Genomic DNA, 24,858 nt, shown 5'->3' on the forward strand with positions numbered 1-24,858 from the left:
AATTCATAATCAATTGACATAGATAGCAATAGGAATCAACGATGTAATTCACTAACATAAACATAATCTAAGTACAATTCTATAAACAAAGGGATCAACCCATAACTTTGCCCATAAGGCCATAATTCTCAACTCATCAATATACCAACAATTCAACATGAATAAGTATATATAATCATAGGAAACATCAATACAATCTAATCTAAACATAATTTCACCAATAGAGATCATATTCACAAAGACCCACATCATAGGCCAATTTTCAAGAATTTGGGGATCATGGGTTCTTTAAGAATTCCTTTGAAAATTATCTTAAAAACCTTAGTTCCACATTAATTCATCAATAGAATGATTTAGAAAATTGTTTGACAAGGAACCCATGTTTAGATTGAAAATTGGGAATTTTGGTCTTTGAATCACTTTTGAAAATCTTTGATAGAACTCTTTGAATGAGAGGTTATTCAAGAATCAAGAGTTACCATACCTTAATTATTGAAGACCCATGAAATTGAAGAAGAAATCAATTGAAAACCCATCTTCTAGCTTGAGCTTCATCAAGGTCTTCAATGGAGTTTTTGAGAGAATCTATTTTGAGAGAGAAGGGTCAATTTGAAGAATGGGGTCTAATTTTAGGTTTTGGGGTTTTAACCAACTTAAAATACCTTAAAATAGGTAGAATAACCATTTATAATAATTCCCCAAAGTACCCAAACTACCCCACTTAGTTGGACTTTTTAAACAAGTCAAACTTGAGTTTTATTTTTGCAGATTTCGTCGGGAAACAAGTTCACAACGCGGAGATGTTCCCACAAGTTTCTGGAAATTAAATTACGAGACAGTAGAGTCTGCGACGCGGACCAAACTTTTTGGCCCTTGGTGGAGTAGGTCCGCCACGCGGAGCCACTCCCTCCCTGCACAACTGCAAGCGGCTTTGGCAGCTTGCTTGGCCAAGGTTGGGGTCCTCCTCGGGGACCCTTAGGGTGGCCCCCGGGGTGTCGTATGCGAATGTTTTGACCCTAAAAACATTTATTAAGACAATAGGGTCACCTCCACTAATTTTAGACTCCAAACAACACATAAAAACATGAACAACATACTAGAACACACCAACACGTAAAAGACTAGTTTTCGAACGTCTTGGTCGTCCCTTGACGTTTGACTTCCAAACTCATTAAAACTGACTTACAAGGCTATTCTTCATTATTTTGAAAAGTTATTAATGCATAAAACCCATGTGAGGCTCTATTTTACCCTACTTTATTTTGAGGGTCGTTACAGGATGTGAAGACAGCTTTCCTTCACGGTGACCTAGAATGTAACACCCCGTATCCGAAACGGACCAAAAATGCAGATTTTGAGAAGTTGCAGGTGCAACTTACGGTCACCATCCACGGACCGTAGGTCAGACCACGGCCCGTCCTGGTGGTCCGTGGTTCGCCACTGCAACCCCTCCCCAGCCAGCTCAGAAAAAAATTGGCTAAGTCTCGACCCACGGACAGACCCACGGTCCGTAGATCAGACCACGGTCCGTAGATCAGACCACGGTCCGTGGTCTGTGTCCGTGGATTAAGACCTCCTTACCCAGCCTCTGACACGAACTACGGTTGACCAGCACGGACCGTCATTCGATCCACGGTCCGTAGGTCTGACCGTAGATCGAAGGTTAGCAGCCCGTTAGCTGAAAATTCTGATGGGTCAACTTCAGATGGTCATAACTTTTATCACAAAATGAATTATGTGTCCCATGACCTATGGTTAGATAGATAATTGAATTATCTTTCCAACGCCACCGAGTTTGCTAAAATTCGACCTCCGAGTAAAAAGTTATGCTCGTTTTAGTGAAGGTCTGTCGAGCAGGCTTGACTTACGGACGCAATCTACGGACCGTAGATTGACCTACGGCCCGTAGGTCCATTCCGTAGGTCACTCCGACAGCAGTTAATTCAGGGGTCTTTTGGTCTTTTCCTATTTCGTTTAACCCCTAAGATACGTCGTTTAGACCCTAAATCATGAGGTTTTAATTAGTTTAAGCCTAAAAACATAACTAGAACTTATCCAAGTCAATTCATTAATCAAAACTAGAAAATTAGAAGCAAGAGAGGAGAAAAAGGTCAAGAACCCTAGTTCAAGAACGCAACAAGGTTCCTTCAGTTCCAGCCCCGAAATCGAAAAATTTCTCCGTGAAATTCGTCACCAGGTATGTGGGATTTCACTAGTGGGTTCCTTTCGCCCATTAGGTCCCTAGAATTCAGTCAGATTCTTGATTCCATGATTATGAACAGACCTAGGGTTTCTAGAATTACAGCAGATCATCATGAATTAGTTATTTAATGTTCCAAATCAGATTATCATGTTATTGCTCAGTTTATCACATGAATTTCAGAACCCTAGCTATGTATTTCTTTAGTTCTTGAATTACACATGCTAGGTCAGATATTTCAGTATTCAGTTTTACATGCCTCAGTTTATGAATGCATCATTATCAGATTAATTGTTGCATTCTCAGTTTGCATGTTCAGTTTCGAGCTATCCAGTATTTACAGAAATTCAGTCATAACCAGTTAACCACTTAATTCATTGGGAGTAGCATAATACCGAGTTGGACTAGGGTTTCAGCGTACCCATATAGTCCCAGAACTACGAGCCACGTAGGTGTAAGTCCCCTCTGTGGGCAACATCAGTTTAGTGATCACGCCAGCATGCCTCTATACCTCTGGCAGGGTATATTGGGTCCTCTCGATGGGGCGTATACATCGGACTCCACATTTAGCTCATGTGGTTTTATGTCGGTTATTAGTAGCTCCCACAGTTCAGTCAGACTCTATTGCATTGACCATATTTCAGTACAGTCAGTATTCAGTCTCAGCATGTTATAAATTTGGTCATTGCATCAGTTAGCTCAGTATTCAGTATTTTCAGTATCTATATCATGTTCAGATTATTTCATTGCTTTATTGCTTTGTTCAGTTATATGTTATTTCAGCTTTACTCTATCCTGCATGCTCAGTACCTTTCAAGTACTGACGCATACGTGCGCTACATCTTCTCGTGATGTAGGTTCAGGTTCTCAGTATCCAGATCACGCTTAGATCGATTCCCGATCTTCAGTTCAGCAGCATCAGTGGTGAGTCCTCATTCTTCGAGGACTAGTGACATGTTTATCTTTATCGCTTTTAGTCTTTAGTTTCAGTTTTGCTAGATCTAGTTGGGGCATGTCCCAACATTTCTAGTCAGTTTAGAGGCTTATTTCAGACATAGTTAGATTCAGCTTAGTATTTTGAGTTTGATATTTCTTTTGTATTAAACTCTCAGATTTGATATATTCAGTTATAGTATATGGGTATTCCCCATCTTTTCAGATTTATTTATGAATTAGCTTCCGCATCAGTTTATTATCTTTAGTATGCTCATGATCATGCCAGCAGGGTTAGCTTGGGATCACTTGTGGTCCTAGGTCCCGTGTCCACGTCTTGGGGGTAGCTCGGGGCGTGACATAGAAGAAGAGATTTATATGGAACAACCTGAGGGCTTCAAAGTAGAAGGTAAAGAATATTTTGTGTGCAAACTCAGAAAGAGTCTCTATGGCCTAAAGCAAGCTCCTAGATAGTGGTACAAGAAGTTTGAATTTGTTATGGGGAGCAAGGCTATAATAAGACTTCATCAGATCATTGTGTATTTGTACAAAAAAATTCTGACGGTAATTTTATCATCCTTCTATTGTATGTGGATGATATGTTAATTGTGGGCAGGAATACTTCCAAGATTGACGAGTTGAAGAAAGAGTTGTGTAAGTCTTTTGCTATGAAAGACTTGAGTCTTGCCAAACAAATTTTGGGCATGAGAATTACTTGTCTCAGAGATGAAAGGAAGATTTATTTGTCACAGAAGAAGCACATTGAACGTGTACTGGAGCGCTTCAATATGAAGAATGTTAAGCCTGTTAGCACACCTCTTGCTGGTCATATGAAGTTGAGCAAGAAGATGTGTCTTACAGCTAGGGAGAAAAAAAAAAGAGCATGGCCAAAGTTCCATATTCCTCCTCCGTCGGAAGTCTAATGTATGCAATGGTATACACTAGACCTGATATTGCTCACGCAGTTGGTGTTGTTAGCAGATTTCTTGACAATTCAAAAAAGAGCATTGGGAAGTTGTGAAGTGGATTCTCAAGTATCTTAGAGGAAGATCAGATGAATGCTTGTGTTTTGAAGCATCAGATTCAATCTTGAAGGGCTATACAGATGTTGATATGGCATGTGACCTTGATAATAGAAAATCCACTACTAGATATTTGTATAATTTTTCAGGGGGAGCTATATCATGGCAGTCAAAGTTGCGAAGTGTGTTGAACTATCTACAACTGAAGCTGGGTATATTGCGGCTACTGAAGCCGGCAAGGAGATGATATGGCTAAAGTGATTTCTTCAAGAGCTTGGTTTACATCAGATGGAGTATATTGTCTATTGTGACAGCCAAAGTGCAATAGACTTGAGCAAGAACTCCAAGTACCATGCAAGGACAAAACACATTGGCGTTAGATATCATTGGATTCGTGAGGAAGTGGAGAGTGAATCATTTCATGTCAAAAATATCCACACAAGTGAAAATCTTGCAGATATGTTGACCAAGACGATACTGAAAGACAAGTTTGAGTTATGAAAACAACGTGTCGGTATGAGCTCTCTATAAAGAAAAAAGAGATACCTCCTTTCGGTGAATGGGACTGGAGGGGTAGATTTGTGGGGTCCATCCCCATTATTGAGTTCAACAATTGTTGCTGCAATTGTCAATGGTTGGCAAGGTTGGCAAATTTGCAGTGGCAGCAAATGTTGAGAAACACAACAATTAAAAACTTTCGGTGGCACAACTTTAACATATTGTGGATGGTGTTGAAATTTGCAGTTGCAAATTTATTCTATAAAAGGGCCATCAACTCATCAGTTCATGACACACCAAGATAGAGAGAAAAAAATATTTGAGAACAAAGTGAGGTATTCCATAGACTATATAAGAAAAATAGTTTGTGAAGAAAAATAGAGTGTGAGCGATATTTTAGTAAGGTGGAAATCAAAAGAGTGTTATTCATTTTGAGTGTGTTGTAGTCACTTTGAGTATTATATTTGTGACTACACAGTGTAAAATTTCTTACTATAGTGATATCAGTTGCTCCTCTTGGCTTGTGGTTTTTTTCCTTATTTAAAAGAGTTTCCACGTAAAATTATTGGTGTCATTATTTTTTCATCTTATTTTCATCACTTTGACCATATATATTTTTGTGTTAGTCCCCATTTTTCCAACAATTTGATCAATTGAAATTGAGTTGAGAAATTGAAAACCTTGGGGACTACATAGAGGAATGGACTCTATGGGTGAATACCCACATACCTTGCTACTCAAAGCCCAAGATGAATGGTGAATTGAAGGCCTTGGAGAGAACCCTGGCCTCTTCTTCTTTCTTAGGTTGAGAGGGAATTTGGGAGTATGAATTTGGTTGGGTTTTTGAGGAAATAGGAGAAATAGTTTAAAGTTGGTAAATTTAGGACTTAAAGTCTTTATATAGGACTTTGGATAGAGGTCAAATCGACATAGTATAGGCTTAAAACATTTAAGAAAAGACCCAAAATCCCCTAAGAATTAACTGTCAGACTGGTCTACGGGTCCGACATACGGACCGTCGAATTTTCTACGATTCGTACTGGTCAACCGTAGACCAAGTACTGAGACCTTAATATTTACCCAATTTTAACGGAATCCTTCTACGATCCATAGACTCTAACCGTAGAACTCAACCTTAACCCCAAAAATTCTCCCAAGTGTGAATTGTTTCTACGGAACCTATCTATGATCTGTAGACCATACGATGGACCGTCATGGCCAGCCGTAGGATAAGGTAATGGGACTTGATTTTCAAAAATTATTTTCCCCCTTTCTATGAGACTGGTCTACGACCCGTAGAAAGTTGTACGAACCGTAGATAGCTGCAAGTTATGCAATCTTTTCCCTTTTTGAAATCTGAGGTGTTACAGTTTGAATTGACTTTGAAAGTTAAAAGTCATAAGTAGAGGGGGGGAGGGGGGAGGCATAGTATGGTATATACCGAATTACCATACCATATTGAAATTTTTAATATTGTGATTGTTGGTATTATTGTATTTGGTATCGTATATGGTATACATTTTAATTTTTTTTTGTATTCGGTAAAGTATTTGATATTTAGAAATAACATTCTGAAATACCGAATACCATACCCAAGCATATAGTTACATAAATAACATATATATATATATATATATATATATATATATATATATATAATACTAACAAATATGCAACCTTGTATTAGTATAAACTAAATGCTTACAAGTTGAAACCTTGACAACTCTATTATGATTGAAATGTATTTGAATTGTAATTGATTAACAAAAGGAGTTGTTTGTACTTTATTTTGCATGTATATTTCTACATGTGTAATGTGTTAGTATGATAAAATTGAGATATTTTTTTAATTGTCGAAGTCATAATACTCTATTATACGAGTATACATTAGTCGAACTTAAACAAATTATGATTACTGATTTACCATACCGTAGAACCAAAATCGACTTTAATATACCAAATCATACCGAAATAAATTAGTATGGTAATAGTGTAATATTTTAAAAATCGAATACCGAAATTACATTATCGAAAATTCCATTATAATACTCAAATTTTAGCTTTTCTTATTTTTGTACTTTTTTTACCTAAAAGTAAGCACTATAAAATATTTTTTATCTTTAAAAGCTTAAAAGCCAGAAACACTTAAAATAATTCAATCCAAACATCCTCGGAGTATGAAATTAGCAAAGATGGGTATAGTTTAGAGGGATTTGATGTATTTTCCATTCATTTGGCATGAAGTTCCATGATGGCATGATGGTTTAACCAGATCTCATCTGAAATATTCAGTGAAAATCTGCAAGTTATCAACACTCTTAACCTTTTAAATTGCGATCTTAATTTTTATAATTTACTTTTGCATGCTCTATACATTCCACCAATTTGTCATATTTTTCCCAATTTTATAAATGGACGATTGCAGAAATGATACTGAATTTAATCATGATTTTCTGGAATTTGCTATGTCTTTTGGGACTAGAAACACACATTTTTGAACAATCAATTTTCATGTTGAATCGTAGGCAGTCTTGGAACAATAGTAAAGTTGTCTCTGTGTATTGACGTATAGGTCTCTGGTTTGAGTTGTTGAACCACTAATGTCTAATGCTTGCATATGGGTAGTGTATCTACATAGATGCTTCCCTTCCCAAGACCCTGCTAACACAAGGATGTTTTGTGCACCCAACTGCCTTTTGCCTAATTTTCATGTTGAATCCGAGTAGCGTAATTGTCCGGGATACCGTATACTTAAATTTAGTCGTTTTGGTAAATTGATTTAGTTTAGATAAAGGGTATTAGTTTAGACAAATGATCAAATGATTAAATGATTAAGGATGTTAAGGAGTTGTTTGGACATAGATTTTGCCCCTCCTCCCTTTTATCAAATATTATAAAATAAAAAACTTTGTTTGGTTATTCATTGGATTAGATTTTTGAAAATGTGTTTTTTCATGCATGTTCAAACACAACTTCAATTTCTAAATATCATTTTTCTAACTTCGTTTTCCAAAAACTCCTTTCCTTCAAGTTTCAAACAAAATTATGTCCAAATGCCTACTAAATGTTCTTCTTAAGGGAGTGCAAAAATATTAAAAGACAAATAGTATGGACTGCAGGTAGTTTTTTTTGTCTGGTTGTTTAGAAATTAGGAAGAAAATCCTAACTTGAAGTGACATTGTGTTTTGTGTTCACTAGAAGTCTTATCAGTATGTTAGAAACTTGTAAGGTAATGTAGGATAGTTGTGAGATTTAGAGAGTTTTATTTCTTAAAAAAATACTAGCATTGGCATCAAATGAGCCTAAATAATGCGAAATGATTCACATAGCCTGCCTCAACTAGTTTCCGATTGAAAAGTAGAATTAGTTGATTTGAATGATTCACTGTAACTAGAAGTTGAATATTCTTCTTAGCTAACATTTTAATCTTAGAAAGTTTGGCTCACATAGCAATAAGACGGGAGTGAGCATGGAACCTGAAAACTAGCTTTCTTATTTCTTCCCGAAATTTTCTCTGATGGAGCTTACGAATAGCTTAATTGGTTTCTCTTAGAGGCCTTCTTCAGTGAATTCGATTACGAGAATATTTAGACTTTTTTCATTCTAATACTCAATAATTTGGATTCTCCAACAGTAGACGTTGCCAACGTACAAGTCTCTAAACATGCACACTGAAAAGACTCTTAGCAAACCAGCAACATAATTAACATATTAATCTAAACTAGTTGGTATTGCCTACATAGATCTATCGCCTTGATTTTTCTCTATTGATTAATATGTGGAGATAAAGATTTGACGAAGACATGAAATTATGAAGGTTACTGGGAATATCTCACATTTCCCCAATGATTAACAGATTCAGCCCTTCTGGCATGACAAGATTGCTTATTCTAGAAAGTGTAGGATGCTGAAGATGCTCAAGGAATTTGTTTATGGTTAGTGCTAACTGCTAAACTTTGGATTACGCAACTTTTATCACAATGACAACCTTGTACCGCAGGTTTGTGGACAATACTTGCACTAGAATCAATTTTATTATACATTTGGATCTGAACTCAAACTTGTGATCTATGCATATATCTTAGAGTTACCATGTTTTTTCGTTTATTCTGATTCAGTGGGACTTTCAGAAGAACAAACGATAGATCCAGACTAGTTATAACGTCAATTATGGGAATGGTTTTAGGATATTTTATTGGCATTTCATCTCCATATGTTTCTCTAACAAAGGTAAGGTAGCCCAATCTTTCCATATCTGCTCTGATGTTGATTAAGAAACATTTATCATTCCTTGTAAACTTTTCTTTTGTATCTTTTGTAGATTAGTTTACCTTTAAATCTTGTATCATCTCTAGCGTTTGGCGATGACCATCGTAGACCTTCTATTGAACGCTTTTTTCCAGAGCATCTTGTAACTCCACAGGTACTTATTTCACTTGGATACTCTACTCTTATCTTCAACTCTACCTTATTGTCTTACTTGTCTAGCGTATGAACTTTGGGGACTCCAGTAAAACACAAATGGTATATTAATTTGGCCAGTAAAGTCATGTAAAACTCTTGTAATCTGTATCTTTCTTCCTTACGGTGTTGAATATTGAAACATGTAAATTCCAAATAAACAAAATCATAAAACCAAATGGATCCATTGTGCTATTAGTACTACTTAAGTGTATGTCATTATGTCGATAAATATCTACTTTTATAATTAACGGCTCTTGTACCTTTTCATTTGCATCCATGTTCTTCTGTCTTAAATATAATGGAAGTCAGCATTTGCAAAAGAACTAGTTGTGATTATTTTAAGTTGTAAAACCCTTCTTTTTGGTAGCTGTTGGATCTCAAAAGTTGAGTTTCTTATAGTTGTTAACTCTCCCTTTTCCTGCGGTCTAGATGATATCCATATAAAGGCTTACAAGTTCATTAGAGAGTTCAAGGTTGTATGACTAATAAATTGTTTTAATGTAATATTAAGGAGTTGAATATGTCAAATGAGTGAAGAGAAATTATCTTGGCGTCGACATATAAACACAGATATTTAAGTTATGGGAGCTACTGCTATATTAAGATGATCAGTGATATGGTGAAACTTGTGTTATACTGATAGAGCATAGATGTGGAAACATTACAAGGTGACAGAGAATCAATTTGAATTCATGCTTGGTAAATAGTGTGGGAGGTTATATTTTGGTAAAAAGATTGATGCAATTTATAAGAAGAGGAAGAAGGTTCGCAACATGATATTCATTGAACTAGATAATCATATGATAAAGCGCGAAGAAGAATCTGTTCTGGATGATTAAGAAGAAATAGGAGTGTAAACAAATTTATAAATTTCATAAAGGATATGTACGAAGAAGCAATCCCACAATGTTGAAGGAAATACAGAGGAGTTCCCTATAATAGTCAGTTTACTCCTTTGAGCGGCATAGTGGAGCTGACTAGAGGTTATGGGTTTTTTCCACCAATTGGGGCTCTCAACTCGTACTTACTTTTCTTTAGTCATATATGAGCTAACCAATAATATAAAAAATGTGGTTCCATGGTGCTTGTTATTTGCAGATTATATTATTTTAATTAATGAGACTAGTTGGTGTGTCAAGCAAAACCGGATCTATGGAGAACACAAGATAGATAGAATTTAGGATCAATTGAAGTAGACAGATTACATGTATCTTTAGTTAGCCTCATAAAAGATGAAGGTGATATGAGATTATATGAATTATGGTGGATAAATATGAACATTTCAAATATCTGGATTAGTTTTTCATGAGAGTGGCATGACTTATGAAGATGTAACAAAAGATTAAAGAAAGATGGCTGAAAGTGCAAAATTAAGAAGATACCAGCAAATCCCCAATTCTATAGAATGATTGTGAAACTAGCAATGTTATATGGACGTCAAAGCCCAAATTATTTACAAGGTGTATTTCATAGAAATACAAATAGTAAGATGCACGTGCTGTCATACAAGATTGGATTATGTTAACAGTGGCCATTGATAGTGCAAATAGTACTATAGAGGATGACTAAGAGAGGTTATTTTGAGATGGGTTGAATATATCTTGTATAGATCCAGTATTATCAAAAAAGCAAAAAGTGCAAAAAAATTCTAAGGTCCGTTGGGGCTTCAAGAGCAAATCGCAAATAAAGAGAAAAAAAAATACAAATATATATATATGTTTAGTCCAGGTTTAATAGTTTATAAGCTTGAATGACAAATATATGAACAAAGAAATTGAAAAATAATTACTATAAAGTGAAAAACAATTGTTTAGTGTTGCTTCTTCAAGAGAGGTTCATTGGCAAGGAAAAGTATGCCTTAGAACCTTGATGACGACACTGAAGTGCACATTAAGCAACGCGAAGTGCAGCGCTTAACACGTTTTGAGCCTCGTTTCAGGGATTCATCGCGCCTTTGACAACACTGTATAGATCTCCATATGCACCAATATATTCAAGGTGCTCTAGGAAATCTTCAAAAACTTACAATAATGCAAGCTCCGCCAAGAATACAGTATTATGGAATTTAAGGATAATTTCACTATACGAGCCATATTAACTAGTTGGTATTAAGAAGTATTATTCTTACATCTCTCATTAAACTTGTATCTCCATGTACAGACAACTGAGTATAGTAACATCAGAATCAAAAGCACTATTTTATGATTGGGACATTCTTATGGTTATATGCAGAGCTCGTATTCTGAAGTATCCAAACTTATATTAGTTACTGGTTCAATAATAAGCTTGGTGGTTGCTTGAAGAAATAAGAGAAACTTGAGGATACACTTGTTGATCCCATGATTATTTTGCGTATGTAAGGAGATTATGATATATGTTTCGACTGCCATGATAGACTTGAGATCAGAGCATCTATAAAATGTTAATCCGTTTCATTTTCTAGATATATGTTCCAACAAATCCTCGCGGTGCAGAGTCCTTGCCACCACGGATTGTGGTCCCTGAATCAGATTTTTATCTGAGAAGGTTGTGGGGTGAACCAAGTAAGGTATGATACACATGTGTCAATAATCATTGGTTAACTTCAATTTTGGGGGAAAAAATGAAAAGGAATATCTGCTCATTGTATAGTGTAAGATACGTGCAATTCACACTTTTGAAAAATAAATAAATGGATACTTCCAGCGTCATTTGGACATTTGCATTAACAGAAAGGAGAAGCATGTAGGTTGTCATAAAATTTCCCACATTTATTTTATGTATTACTTCCTGGTGCTTTATATTTTGGTGCAGTTTGTCTTATAAATTTTGTGAAATTATTAGGATCTAATAAAGAAGCCAACTTGGTGACATTTACAGTTGGTTTGAACCAAAAGGACAACATTGATGCAGCTGTTAAAAAGGTAATAACAATGAAGCGATATCATTACTACTTTGTCTCTTTCACTTAACAATGCATTCCAAGTGTGATCTTATTTTCTATGCCTTAATTAGTTTTCAGAGGACTTTCAAATTTTGCTTTTCCATTATGATGGTCGAACAAGTGAGTGGGATGAGTTTGAGTGGTCCAAGCGTGCAGTTCATATCAGTGTTAGGAAGCAGACCAAATGGTAAGACTTTAAATTTGCCTATTAGTTTTGTGATTTTTAAGTCTTATCTATCTGATGCAACAATCAAAGAATAACTTTGTTCTATTCAAACAGAACTATTTTAACTAACATATTTGATTCTATTATTTTGTTCCACCAAGCTGATCGATTGAAGGGAAATGGATGCTGTTGGATATAATTACTTGTGTTCATCAAGATTTATTCTAATATTGGTCTTTCTCTTGCCTTTATAAGGTGGTATGCAAAGAGATTTTTACATCCTGATGTAGTAGCTGCCTATGATTACATATTTATATGGGATGAAGATCTTGGAGTTGAGAACTTCAATGCAGAGAAGTACACGCTATTCCCTGGATGTCTTAGTTGGTTTCTCATTTTCAAAAGTGAAAGTATCTGTGTTTTCTCGTATATATGTTGTTTTGGACTAATCTTGGCCACCTGAGTATGCCAGGTATATTAGACTAGTTAAAAGACATGGTCTTGATATTTCTCAGCCTGGTCTTGAACCCAACAGTGGACTGACATGGCAAATGACTAAGAGGAGGGATGATAGAGAAGTTCACAAGTAACATATTCCGTTAATCCTTTCCATCTCAAATTTTACTTTATTTTCACCTACTTTGAATGGGAGTCTGTATAAATTAGCTTATGTTCCTCCACGTGTAAAACTTTTTGTGTGGATTGATTAACAGGAATACTGATGAGAAACCAGGCTGGTGCAGTAATCCACGTTTGCCTCCTTGTGCAGCGTACTCTCTCTCTCACTCTCTACTCCCCGTATATGTCTCTATGAGTTCTACTTACCTACTTCCACATGTTTTACACATTAATATTGAGAGGCAGTTAGCCTGTTTCTGCCTTTCTTCAGGGTTGAATGTGCCAACTGCACTCATTTTCTTTTTCCAAGTGCATAAATTCTATTTTCTGAAAATCAGACATTTAAAAGAATTACGACTCCAAACCATATCTTGAGCCCTTGCATATTTTTATAGGATTTATCATACTTTTCATCTGATTTCTTGGTCAGCTTTGTTGAAATAATGGCTCCTGTGCTCTCTAGAGAAGCATGGCGATGTGTTTGGCATATGATTCAGGTAGTTCCTTATACTCTTGGGATCAGATGCATTAACTACCAATGTCATTATTACTCTTTAGTCGCTATAATCCATTCAAGATGAAATCACCCTGATCATGAGTATCTTCTACTATTTCATATGCAATTTATACTAATATTTGTACTTGATTTGATTATAGAATGATTTGGTGCATGGATGGGGATTGGATTTTGCATTGAGAAGATGTGTAGAGGTTATTATTTCTTATTTCCTCCAGATACATTCTTTATTTGTAATAGAATGGTGGGAAAGGATTCCACTGTGGTAAAATGAGAGCTGCAGCGAACTTACTTGAGATATGTTGCTTTGGCAAAATCTTAATTTTCATTTCCATGGTTAGTGCAGCCTGCTCATGAAAAAATTGGCGTTGTTGATTCGCAGTGGATAGTACATCAATTTGTTCCTTCTCTTGGGAGTCAGGTCAGTCAATGTTCATTTCCGGAAAGCTACTTATTTGTGAAGTAATTAGTTTATTGTTATGTGGGGAAATTTCCCTACTTATTTGGGAGTCAGGTCAGTCAATGCATTACCCTACTTGCCCAACCAATTTCATACTCCGTTTGTGATTTCTTCAGCCAGCGATCTGTTCCTTAAATATGTAAAAGTTGAAATCAACCACCTGGAATTTCCCGAGTGCTTGAGATGATAATGATCAAGTGTGGCCTATATATTGTTATGGCAAGTGTTGTGTAACACCACCAAAACTTATAGTGTATTTGGTACGAAGGAAAATGTTTTCCAATTTTCTCATGTTTTGTTGCACTTAATACTTGAGAAAATATTTTCTTTTAATTAGTGGAAAAGGACATCCCTTGACCCTAGGGAAGTCATTTACCAGGTTAATGATAAAAGGCCCTAGAGTACACCTGGTGTTTCTCAAAGCTCAGCTAATAAACCAACTGAAGCACGTTGGGAATGCTTAACCATGCCAGCAAGGGCATCATGGGATGGTAAAGGACAGGACGTGATTTGATTTATTTTCCAGAAAAGGTTTTCAGCTCACCAAACAAACATGAAAACTTATTTTTTAGGAAAGCATTTCCTTCAGACCTAACACAACCTCAATGGGTGGTTTTGATCAAGAGAAAGGAAAGAATGCGAAAGTAGCCAAAAAGGAGAAAAGAGGAAAGGTAGGAAATGGAAAAATAAGAATATTATTATAGTTTTGATTCATTAGAAGATAAACAAAGAATTAAGTTTTTCTTAAAAGGGTAGCCCGGTGCGCAATGAATCCCATGTTAGTAGGGTTCAGAGAAGGGTTGCATCCCAAGGGTTAAAAAATGTTTCATCTGATGAGATCTCCTTCCCTCTGATTCTACCCACTTTTTTATGGAAAGAGCATGCGTTTCATCCTTATCCAACCCTTTGTCTCCCTATTAAAAGTTTGTCCATCGAAAAAAAAAATAACATCTCCTATTCGTCTCCTTTCGTTTATCTTCATTCCTTTCAATCAAGAATATCCATAAAAGAATCTAATCCTATGATTTTTTCGCGTTTGCTAGTTGATAATTTTGTAAAACTCTTTAGAAGCATCGTCTAAAGACTAACACAGGAGTAGGACCTAATATTGTCTTCCTTTTGTTGAACTTGTGGAAAGATGACCTAATCTTGTATTACTTTTTAAAAATTAAAACAATAATGGGATAAGGTGTTACTTTTTTTTTTTTTAAATGGGGTAAGGTGTTACACAAAAAATGAATCAGGTCAAGCTAGTTAGTTTTGTCATATCAGCAGTTAGTTACGGGCTGTTGAATTAGTTAGAAGCAGTTAGCAAATTAGAATCTTTCTCATTTCTATAAAAGGAATTGTATCATTACAGATTGAAACATCAATTCAAATATACAAGTATACTTTTCCTATTGAATTCTATTCTTCATCTTCTTCTTTTCTCATCCTCCATAGCTGTCAACTCGGTAAAACTCCTGGCCAACTGCTAAAACCTCATATTCCTCTGAGAATCCCTGCATTTTGGCTAACAAAGGGGAAGGGAAAATTGAGAAGGGGATTACAAGGTGGGGAATTGAACCATCACCAGTAAGGTGAAAGTTTAGATAGTCAATTAAGTGAGCTATTAAGATTTTCGACCCCTTTGTATTACTTTCTCTTCTTGAGGAGAAGAGAAATAGTTGCTTTCTTCCAAATATGACCATGAACATCCCGAGAGTTTGTTCTTCTCCATATGTGGCTATATATCCTACAGTATATTTCCTGCGTTGAATTTGTGTTTTTATAACCATGCCATATTTCTTTGTATAGGACAACAAACTTGCTCATAGATTGCATATATATCATGCTTGAGTTATTCATTAATCATTAATTCTTTGTCATGTTCTTGTTTTCCTTTTCTTCTTTTGGATCACAGGGTGAGACTTAGAATGGCAAAGCTCCTTGGGAAGGGGTAAGCATGTCCATGCATTGCCTGAAATTTATATTGGCAACTATATATCATACTCCCTCCTGTCTTTTTTCATCTGTTGTTTAAAGTTACTTGACTTACTCATTAACCTATACTCCCTATGTCTTAATTTATGTGGCACACCTTCCTTTTTGGTCCGTCACAAAAAGAATGTCACATTTTATAGTTGAAAACAATTTAACTTTAAAATCCACCTTTTATCCTTAATGAAATGATATATGGGGAAACTACATAAATGGGTCATAAAATCCAAAATAATTACAAGTTCATACTCAAATCTAATATAATTCCTGAAATACCATTCTCTCATTGCCATACCCCTCATTCATTAAGGCTGATAATTTTCGCTTAACTGATATTAAATTAGTATTATATACTGTATTGGTATCATTAAGGCTGATAATTTTCACTTAATTGATACTAAATCAGTATCATATATTGTATTGGTATCATTAAGCCTGATAATTTTCACTTAACTGATATTAAATCAATATCATATACTGTATTGGTATCATTAAGACTGATAATTTTTGCTTAACTGATATTAAATCGGTAACATAATGTATTGGTATCATCAAGGTTTCTTGGCTAATGAGTAATTTCTAAACAAGAAACCTTAATGATACCAATACAGTATATATGTATACTGATTTAGTATCAATTAAGCGAAATTATCAATCTTAATGATACCAATACAATATATATGTATACTAATTTAGTAGCAATTATGCAAAATTATCAATCTTAATGATACAAATACAATATATGATACTGATTTAGTATCAGTTAAGTGAAATTATCAGCCTTAATTATACCAATACAATATATGATACTGATTTAGTATCAGTTAAGTGAAATTAGTTTGAGGTATATCGTGTAATTATTTAGTGGGGTATGAATGTAAAGGGATATAATTTGTAATTATTTTGCTTTTATGGGGTATTTGCTTAGTTTCCCCATGATTTATAGCCACACAAATGGTCAAGAAAGTCGTTTAGACCACAACATTTAAAACTCTTTATTTTCTTTCTTAAACTTTGTATCATGCCAAAGAGATGGAGGGAGTAGCATTATTCATGAAGAGTAGTTGTCAAATTAACAATTATTTCTTCCGCAAGTAAACAATTAATGACAATACGCGTTTTTGGAGTAATTAAGTTTGAGTTGAAAAACATCAAATGTGTTTTCTTAATTTTCCATAAAAAGTGACTGAATATTTTGAAACAATTTTTTTATGGCTGAAATAATAGATAAAAAGCATTATTTGATTACTGTATTGGCTAAAGTAATGAAACTATGTATTGTAGGTAAGAGAGAGGTGTACAAATGAGTGGGCTATGTTTCAAGATCGTTTAGCCAATGCTGATGAATCTTATTTTGTGCAACATGGAAAGAGTAGAATATAAAACTCTTGCAATTACTTTCGAACATCACACTTTTTTTTTTCTTTCTATGGTGCAACATATTTGGTAATACGCATTACTAGTTGCCTTGTTAAAAAGTTTACCAAGAAACATTAATGGGACATTTTTTGTTAAGGAATAGTACAATGTGTATTTTACTTTGAAAGTCATCTAAGTTTCCTATGTTAATTATAACCCTAATGACAGGATTAAGGTATTTCCCGGATGTAGCCAAATCCAAGTGAGAATGGTGGGCTAATACGTCCAAATTACACCTCCCAAAATAAGTATAAAGTGGTTGTTGTTCAAATATAGAACCTAATCAAGGTTAGAGTCGATCCCACAAGCAATACGGTTTTGACTCAGTTCAGTTTTTATTATTTGGGCTCTTAGTCATATTATTTTCGAAGGGGGGTTGTGTAACAAATCAAATTCTATAGTAATTGCAACCAACAAGTAATAAAACATCAATTTCATTGGTTTTGAATCAATAAAAGACGAAATTAGAGTTTTGTGATCACCATGAAGTCATAACTTAGTAAGACCAGATATTAGTAACATTTTCTAGTGTGTAGCATGCAAGATCGGTAAGTTAGGTTCACCTAAGTGGTTGGTCCCCTAAATAAGTGCATATCACCACGTATCTTGGTCCATCTACGAGTGTTTGTTTTACTAATACATACCCTTAATTTCAAATTAGCTATTTCCAGACAAGGCAAAGCTATTAGATGAGGGTTGATAGCCTCATATCTTCGTTGTATAATCTATTTTCTCATTCGTTACCTCATTGGTATGGCAAGTAAGAATAAGGCGAGTTCAAATGTATGCATCTATTAAAAAGCAATCAAAGTAAAGAGAAAAACAATGCATGCATGCACACTCTATAGGGATTACTAAAAATTAGGTCTACTTCGTTAATTCTTCATGGTTCCCACAATTCTAGTTGTGGATTTAGCTACTCATACTTGTATGATAACAATTAACAATAATTAAATTTAACGAAATCATGCACTTACACGATGAACAGTAGAAATCCGAAATCTTGAGTTTGAAATTCAAAGTAAAAAAACAAAGATCCAATTGTAGTTTTGCTCCAAAATCCAAGAATAAAAGCAAAGTAGATGTTTACTTCTATTTTCAGAACTAAAACGAACATAATCCATAAAAGAATAGGAAAAGTATTTATAGACATTAAAAATCTATCCAAATCAAACTACAAAAGTTGGGTTTGACATTTTTTACGAACCAATCTATGGGTCGTAGCCTCCTTTACGGCTCGTGGAAGCCTATCGTAGATAGCAGGAACTTCATAGTCTCAAGAATTTTCCACGGACAAGAACTGCAATCTGTGAAACCTTTTACAACTTGTATTCTTCCCTCATAAAAATTAGACTTCTTACACCCTTCTATGAATCTTGACCACGACTCCCTTCTATGGCTCGTACTGTCTCTTCGTAGAACTTAGGGTTTTTTCAACTTTCTGAATCTTACTTATGACTGTCGTCTACGGCTCGTGGATCAAATCACGACTCATAGAATGACTCGTAGATGGTCCTGCATCACCATTTTTTAGCACTTGGCCTTTGAGTCCTACTTTTCTGCAAATTTAACACAAAAACTCATCAAATCTGCTAAAGTGCGCAAGAGAACATACACAAATCTTAAGTTTTAAGCATTAAAAGTATCGTAAATCCACAACATATCAACACCCTCAACTGAAAATCATTGTTTGTCCTCAAGCAACTGACACAACTAACACATCACGACAAACTTAGCAAAATAAGACTAAGAACCTACATCAACCACATGGCTTTCAACAATTGAATTCGCAAAACACGGCGTCCTCCTTTTTCTTATAATCCGTGTAAATTACCAAGTTCTTAAGCTAACACATGCGGATCAATGAATGGCATCATCATACTAACAGACAAGGTTACATGCACAAACAACAATCACCTATCTAACCAATAATAAACAATGCTACTCTTATATCCTCACCACAAAGAAGTCATGTTTGCACACAATATCATGATTTTCAAAATCGGGAACTAGGTAACACTCACTCTTACAAAAGAAATTCAAATCATGCATGTACAATATCATAGACTTGCCCGTATTTTCTATATCTTAACTTTTGGACAATTGAATTAGGACCACTATAGGACTTTACTTGGATTGTAACGTAGGCTCGAGAATGGTACAATGTCTTTACTTCACTTTCGCCAAACTTTTATCCTCCCTTTTCTCCATTTTTCATTCTTCCATATCGACTTCCAGATGCGCCAGTAATTTCTAGCAGCTCTTTGATTTTAAAAAAAATTATATTAGTATCTCCACATCTGTTTTTTTTTTCCATTTACACTTGTTCTTTTTAAACCCCATTTTTCAGATTAACCTCTATAGTAGTCATCTTCAGCTTAAGCATTTTACCTAAGTTGAGGTGCACAATGTCCAAGAAGGGACCAAGGCAAAAATAAAAGCTTACATGACAAAAAAACCCGAAAAGGTGATTGGGGTAACACAAAAAAGATCTTTTTTAGGCTTAAAGTCGTGGATCAAGTAATAATTAATTTTATTTGGTCGGTCATTTAGGCAAAGTGGAGTATATTCAAAAATTGCCTATAATCCTTTCCTAACCAACACTCCTGTCATTTCGGTGAGACTAACGGAACAAGTTATAGATTGACACACAAAGTAAAAATAATGCAAATAGCTCACTCAAACATGACACAAAGTCTTGCTATTAACTACTAACTATCAGGTCTATTCCCTAGCTTAAGTCACACTTGTCACATCAATATACGTAATGTCATGAAAACATCCCACATTGTCACACTATCAAAACAACAAACACAACACATTAAAACTCGGAGGGGTCTCAATTTTCATTTCAAATAAAAACATACCATGGATTTTTGCATCAGCTCTTATTCTTTTTTTACATTCACAACAACATCCTAAACATGATGGTTCAACATAAATTAAAGTCCTCGCAAAAAGAACACAACAAGAAACCCGCAAGGACACAAGCAAGTATCTAGGCTACTCAGACTTTGCCGAGATACTTTACAAAAACCTGGACAAGTACTCTGGTTACTCAAACTTCACCACGATACTTGTCAAGGCATACAGACTACCCCCACCCCATCAAAAATTGTGCATGGTCCCCAATGCAAAATAAAAAAAAAAATAGAGGTGAAGGCATACATGTATCGCCTAAACGACGATATCCGTATGTGCAGTCTCACCCGGCGTCTTAATACTACTGGGGTGGTACCATCAATAGTTGGTTCCAAATTAGAAGCACCAGTAATGCGCTGCAGCTTCTCATCCTCTCTCAACTGCTCGTGGACTATTGACCTCTGCCTGGCCGTCTCAGCCTCTCGCTGCTCTCTCTTTCAAGCTCTCTCGGATTCATCCTCATATACAACATCATTTCCTGTGTGCACTCACTTCCTTGAGTTGGTGAGAGCAATTCATCAGCAAATAAATCAACTACAATCAAAAGGGCATCCGACATTGACAGAGGGAAGGTGGATATGACTGGTGCTTGTGTGGTGGACAAAGAAGTGATGGCTGATAAAAGATGGGCCACCTCTGCCAGTAGACCCTGCAAGTCTAGACTTTGCACATCCTTACACCGCTCGATCACACGACATTCAAAAGCATCTACCGGACTGTGTAAAGAGCTACCCCGCGAATTATTGACTACATTTTCATAGCCACTCGCTCCTCAGCCCGAGTAATAGAGGTTCTAATCCATGGCTTCACCGGTTGGATCAACTGCGTTAACTGCATCTCGATCTACGTTTGGTGCTGGACTAACTCATGTAGGAATTCCGCAATGATCGTAACCATGCCCCAAGACCACGGGTGTGGGACTCCGATACGAATGCTAGTAGGTGGTGTGACAGATGTAGTGGCAGCCACTGTAGGCTCCTCTTTAGAAGCACCTGACTCAAGGGCTAAACCCTCTTTACCCAACTCTAAGGTCGGTCCCTCAAATAACTCTGGCAACTGAACCTCGGGCTGAGGAGCTCATCTCAGATTTGTCTCATCTTTTATCAACCCCAAATCTTGCGTTCGAGTCACCTAGATCTGACGGTCCACAAACTGCATGGTCACACTCCAAGTATGCAAGTTCGGCTCTCAAATCAATCAAGTATGCAAGTTGAAGTTTTTAAAAAGTTTCAAGTCTGTAAGTTGGGATCTCAAATCAACCAAGTATGCGAGTTGAAGCCTTAAAATTCTTCAAGTATGCAAGTTGGGTCTAAGATCAACTAAGTATGCAGTTGGAATCTTCATATTCCTTAAGTCTGCAAATTGAAGTGTTCAAATCCTTCAAGTATACAAGTTGAAGTCTTCAAATTCTTAAAGTATACAAATTGGGGTCTTTAAATTCTTAAAGTTTGCAAGTTGGGATCTCAAGGCAATCATGTATGCAAGTTAAAGAATGTAAATTCTTCAAATCTACAAGTTGAAATCTGCAAACTATTCATGCCTAAAAGTTGAGGTCTCAAATCTACCATGTTTGCAAGTCAAATTCTTTAAAGCCATTGAGTTTGAAAGTTGTCTTGATCTTTAAATTTACCTTTCGTAGGCCGGGGATGAGTATCCATCCCTTTAAGCCGTAAGAATATACCTTCAAATTACCTTTCTTAAGACGGACACGAGTAACCATCCCTTTGCACCGTAAGAATATTACCATTAAATTTTCATATCTTAAGGTACACAAAATTGTCTCTTTGCACCTTAAGCTGGCCTTTTCACAGATTAATCCTTAAAAAGATCTTTAAATTTTCATTCTTTAAGGTGGACAAAATTTGTCCTTTCACACCCTATGTCAAAGTATTTGGGATCTCATAAAGTCTCAAACTTGTGATCTCAAGGCGGAGACATTAAACTCATCCGATCCCTTCACACTTTATGCTCAAGTGTTAGAGATCTCATAAAGCCTCAAATTTGTGATCTCAAGGCGAAAACATTAAACACATACCTTCATACCTTATGCTCAAGTATTTGGGATCTCATAAAACTTTAAATTTGTGATCTCAAGGCGGGGACGTTAAATACATTCTTTCACACATTATGCTCAAGTATTCAGGATCTCAAAAAGCCTCCATTTGTGATCTTAAGGTGGAGACGTTAAATACATTCCTTCACACCTTATGTTTCAAATATCCGGGATCTCAAGAAGCCTCAAAACTATGATCTCAAGGCAGGGACGTTAAACAGATCCCTTCACATCTCAAGACCAAATTTTTGTCAATAAAACTCTCTATTGCGTAGCCTCCACAAAATACAAATATTGCTTCCATTAGTTTACAAAAAAAAAAACACACAAATAAAAACATGACAAAATAAATAAATTATAGTACCTCGTTACAAACACTTGAAAATTGGCTTCGAAGTTTCATTGAAAAAATATGGGGAAGCATACCTCTATTTATAGAGTTGGAAAGGTGATATTTAGCAATTCCATGTCCAAGAAGGAGAGATCTAAGATACCCATGTCCTAATAAAAATAAATCAGACTTTATTAAGAATAATAAATACAAAGTCATTACAAAAGAAAAAAAAGGAAGACGGCTGAAAAGTCATTAGGTAATTGGAATTGATGTAATTATTAGGGTAGTAATTATCAGCCTAGTAATTATACAACCTAGTAGTTACACTGACATGTCTGTTTATAGTGTAACTACAAGTGTATTGCTTAGTTGCACAAGTGTAATCATAAGGTTATATTGAATTTTAAAAATGAAAATTAATTATTTAAAATTAAAAATTTACATTAGACAAATAAGGGCCTTTATAATGATATTAGATTGAATATTTAAGATATATATTGTCTTTTAAAAATATATTAATTAATAAACATATGTTTTTAACTAATATTATAAAAAAATTATATTTTTAATTTAGTATAGTTTAATTAAATTAATCATAAAAACTAAAAGCACAAAATTTATATGAACATCATGAAATGCATGTTTGACAAAAGAATTAATTTTATAAATATAATTTCATAAAATTATAAAACATTTGACAAAAAGATAATTATCTATTAATAAGCCTAACTTTTAAAAAATAACTTGCAATGTAAAATATCAAGTCAATACTCCTAAAACAAATGAAATTGAAAATAAACTTAAGTTCTAAATTCAAAACAAAAAATTTAAAGTAATACTCTTATGTCAAATTTCAACAAAACATACATAAATATAATTTAAAAGAAAAGGAAAACGTAAATCCATAATTTTATTCAAAAATGAATTCTACTTTAATTTAATAATTAGAATACTAAAACAATTGTAATAGATTCTTTTTTAGATAATACGAAAAATTGCATAGAATCACACGAAGTAAAGGTTGAGAATAAGAAGGAAATGAAATATAAATAATATTTAAAAAAATATTTTTAGAAAATATTAGAATAATTAAAAATAAATAAATAAATAAAAACCATTAAAAGGAAAAAATAAAAATAGAAATAAAAGGAAAATTCAAAAGTAATCATCTTGTAATTACATCATGTAATTACTAGCAATTCACAGCCCTTCCCTGTGACTTGGAGAGTGTAATTACACCCTGTCAATTACACTCAATTACATGGAAAACCAAACAGGACGGACAATGTAATTACACTCAATTACACCAAATCCAATTATCAGGTACTACTTCACCCTTCGTTCCATATTAGTTGGCCACTTTACTTTTTACACACATTTAAAATCATAAATAAAAAGATAATTTTACTAATTCACCCCTTAAAAACATCTTGAGAATTTTATAAACAAATGTAAACACTTTCAAAATAGAATTAATTGCAAGGGTAATATAGAAAAGATTTAATTAATGATTTCTTGATTAACTATTTTTTGAAAGATGATCAACTAATATGGGACGGATGAAATATAACTTTGTAAGTAGTGTAATTTATCTCCTAGAAAAAATAAAACTTCAAATATGAAAGGGCAAACATGGAAAAAATTTCAAAGATGATAAAAGTAGGAAAGAGAGAAGGATCAGAAAGATGATAAACCTCAACGTGTTTTAATAAAAGAAAGAAAAAAAATCATTAATCTAATATGAAAATATATTAATTAAACTAAGAAGAAAATAGTATTTCTAAAAATGAGATGATAGTATATCTCCAACAGATTTTGTGAAAATATATTAATTACGCTATCATCTCATTTTTAGAAATACATTACAAATTTTTTTAAAAATCACATAATATTAATATTATTAAAAAATAAAAATAAAAATATTATATGGTAACTTGGACTCTAAATTAATTAAATGAGTTTGTTAAAAATTCTTACTTGACGAAGGATTTTTTCATGCTTGCTTTGTCCTTATTATTTTCACGCTCATTCAACACCATTAAAGCAATTGACATACAAAATTGAAGCAATTTGAGATAAAAAGATGATAATTTTCTTACTCATTATTATTTTCCTTTTCAGAATCTAAATTAGTAAATACTCAAAGTCGATTGTATAAAAAAAAGGAAAAATTACAAAAGTATACTACTTAAGACTTTTATTAACAAAACATCAATATACTTATATTTAATTACAAACTAAGTTTTTAAATTACATACATAATAAAATATTTAATTTTTGTATTTAATTGAATTTTGTTTTAATCGTTTTTTCTCTCTCATACTATTAGTATTAACTGCCTTTTTATGT

At 34.4% G+C, this 24,858-nt stretch overlaps 1 pseudogene; it reads left to right on the forward strand.

The window, feature by feature from the left end:
• Positions 1-8,511: 8,511 nt before the first annotated feature.
• LOC125874500 (uncharacterized) lies at positions 8,512-17,296 on the forward strand (annotated as a pseudogene).
• Positions 17,297-24,858: the final 7,562 nt, after the last annotated feature.

Source organism: Solanum stenotomum, chromosome 8, assembly GCF_019186545.1.
Source record: "Solanum stenotomum isolate F172 chromosome 8, ASM1918654v1, whole genome shotgun sequence".
Taxonomy (NCBI): Eukaryota; Viridiplantae; Streptophyta; class Magnoliopsida; order Solanales; family Solanaceae; genus Solanum; species Solanum stenotomum.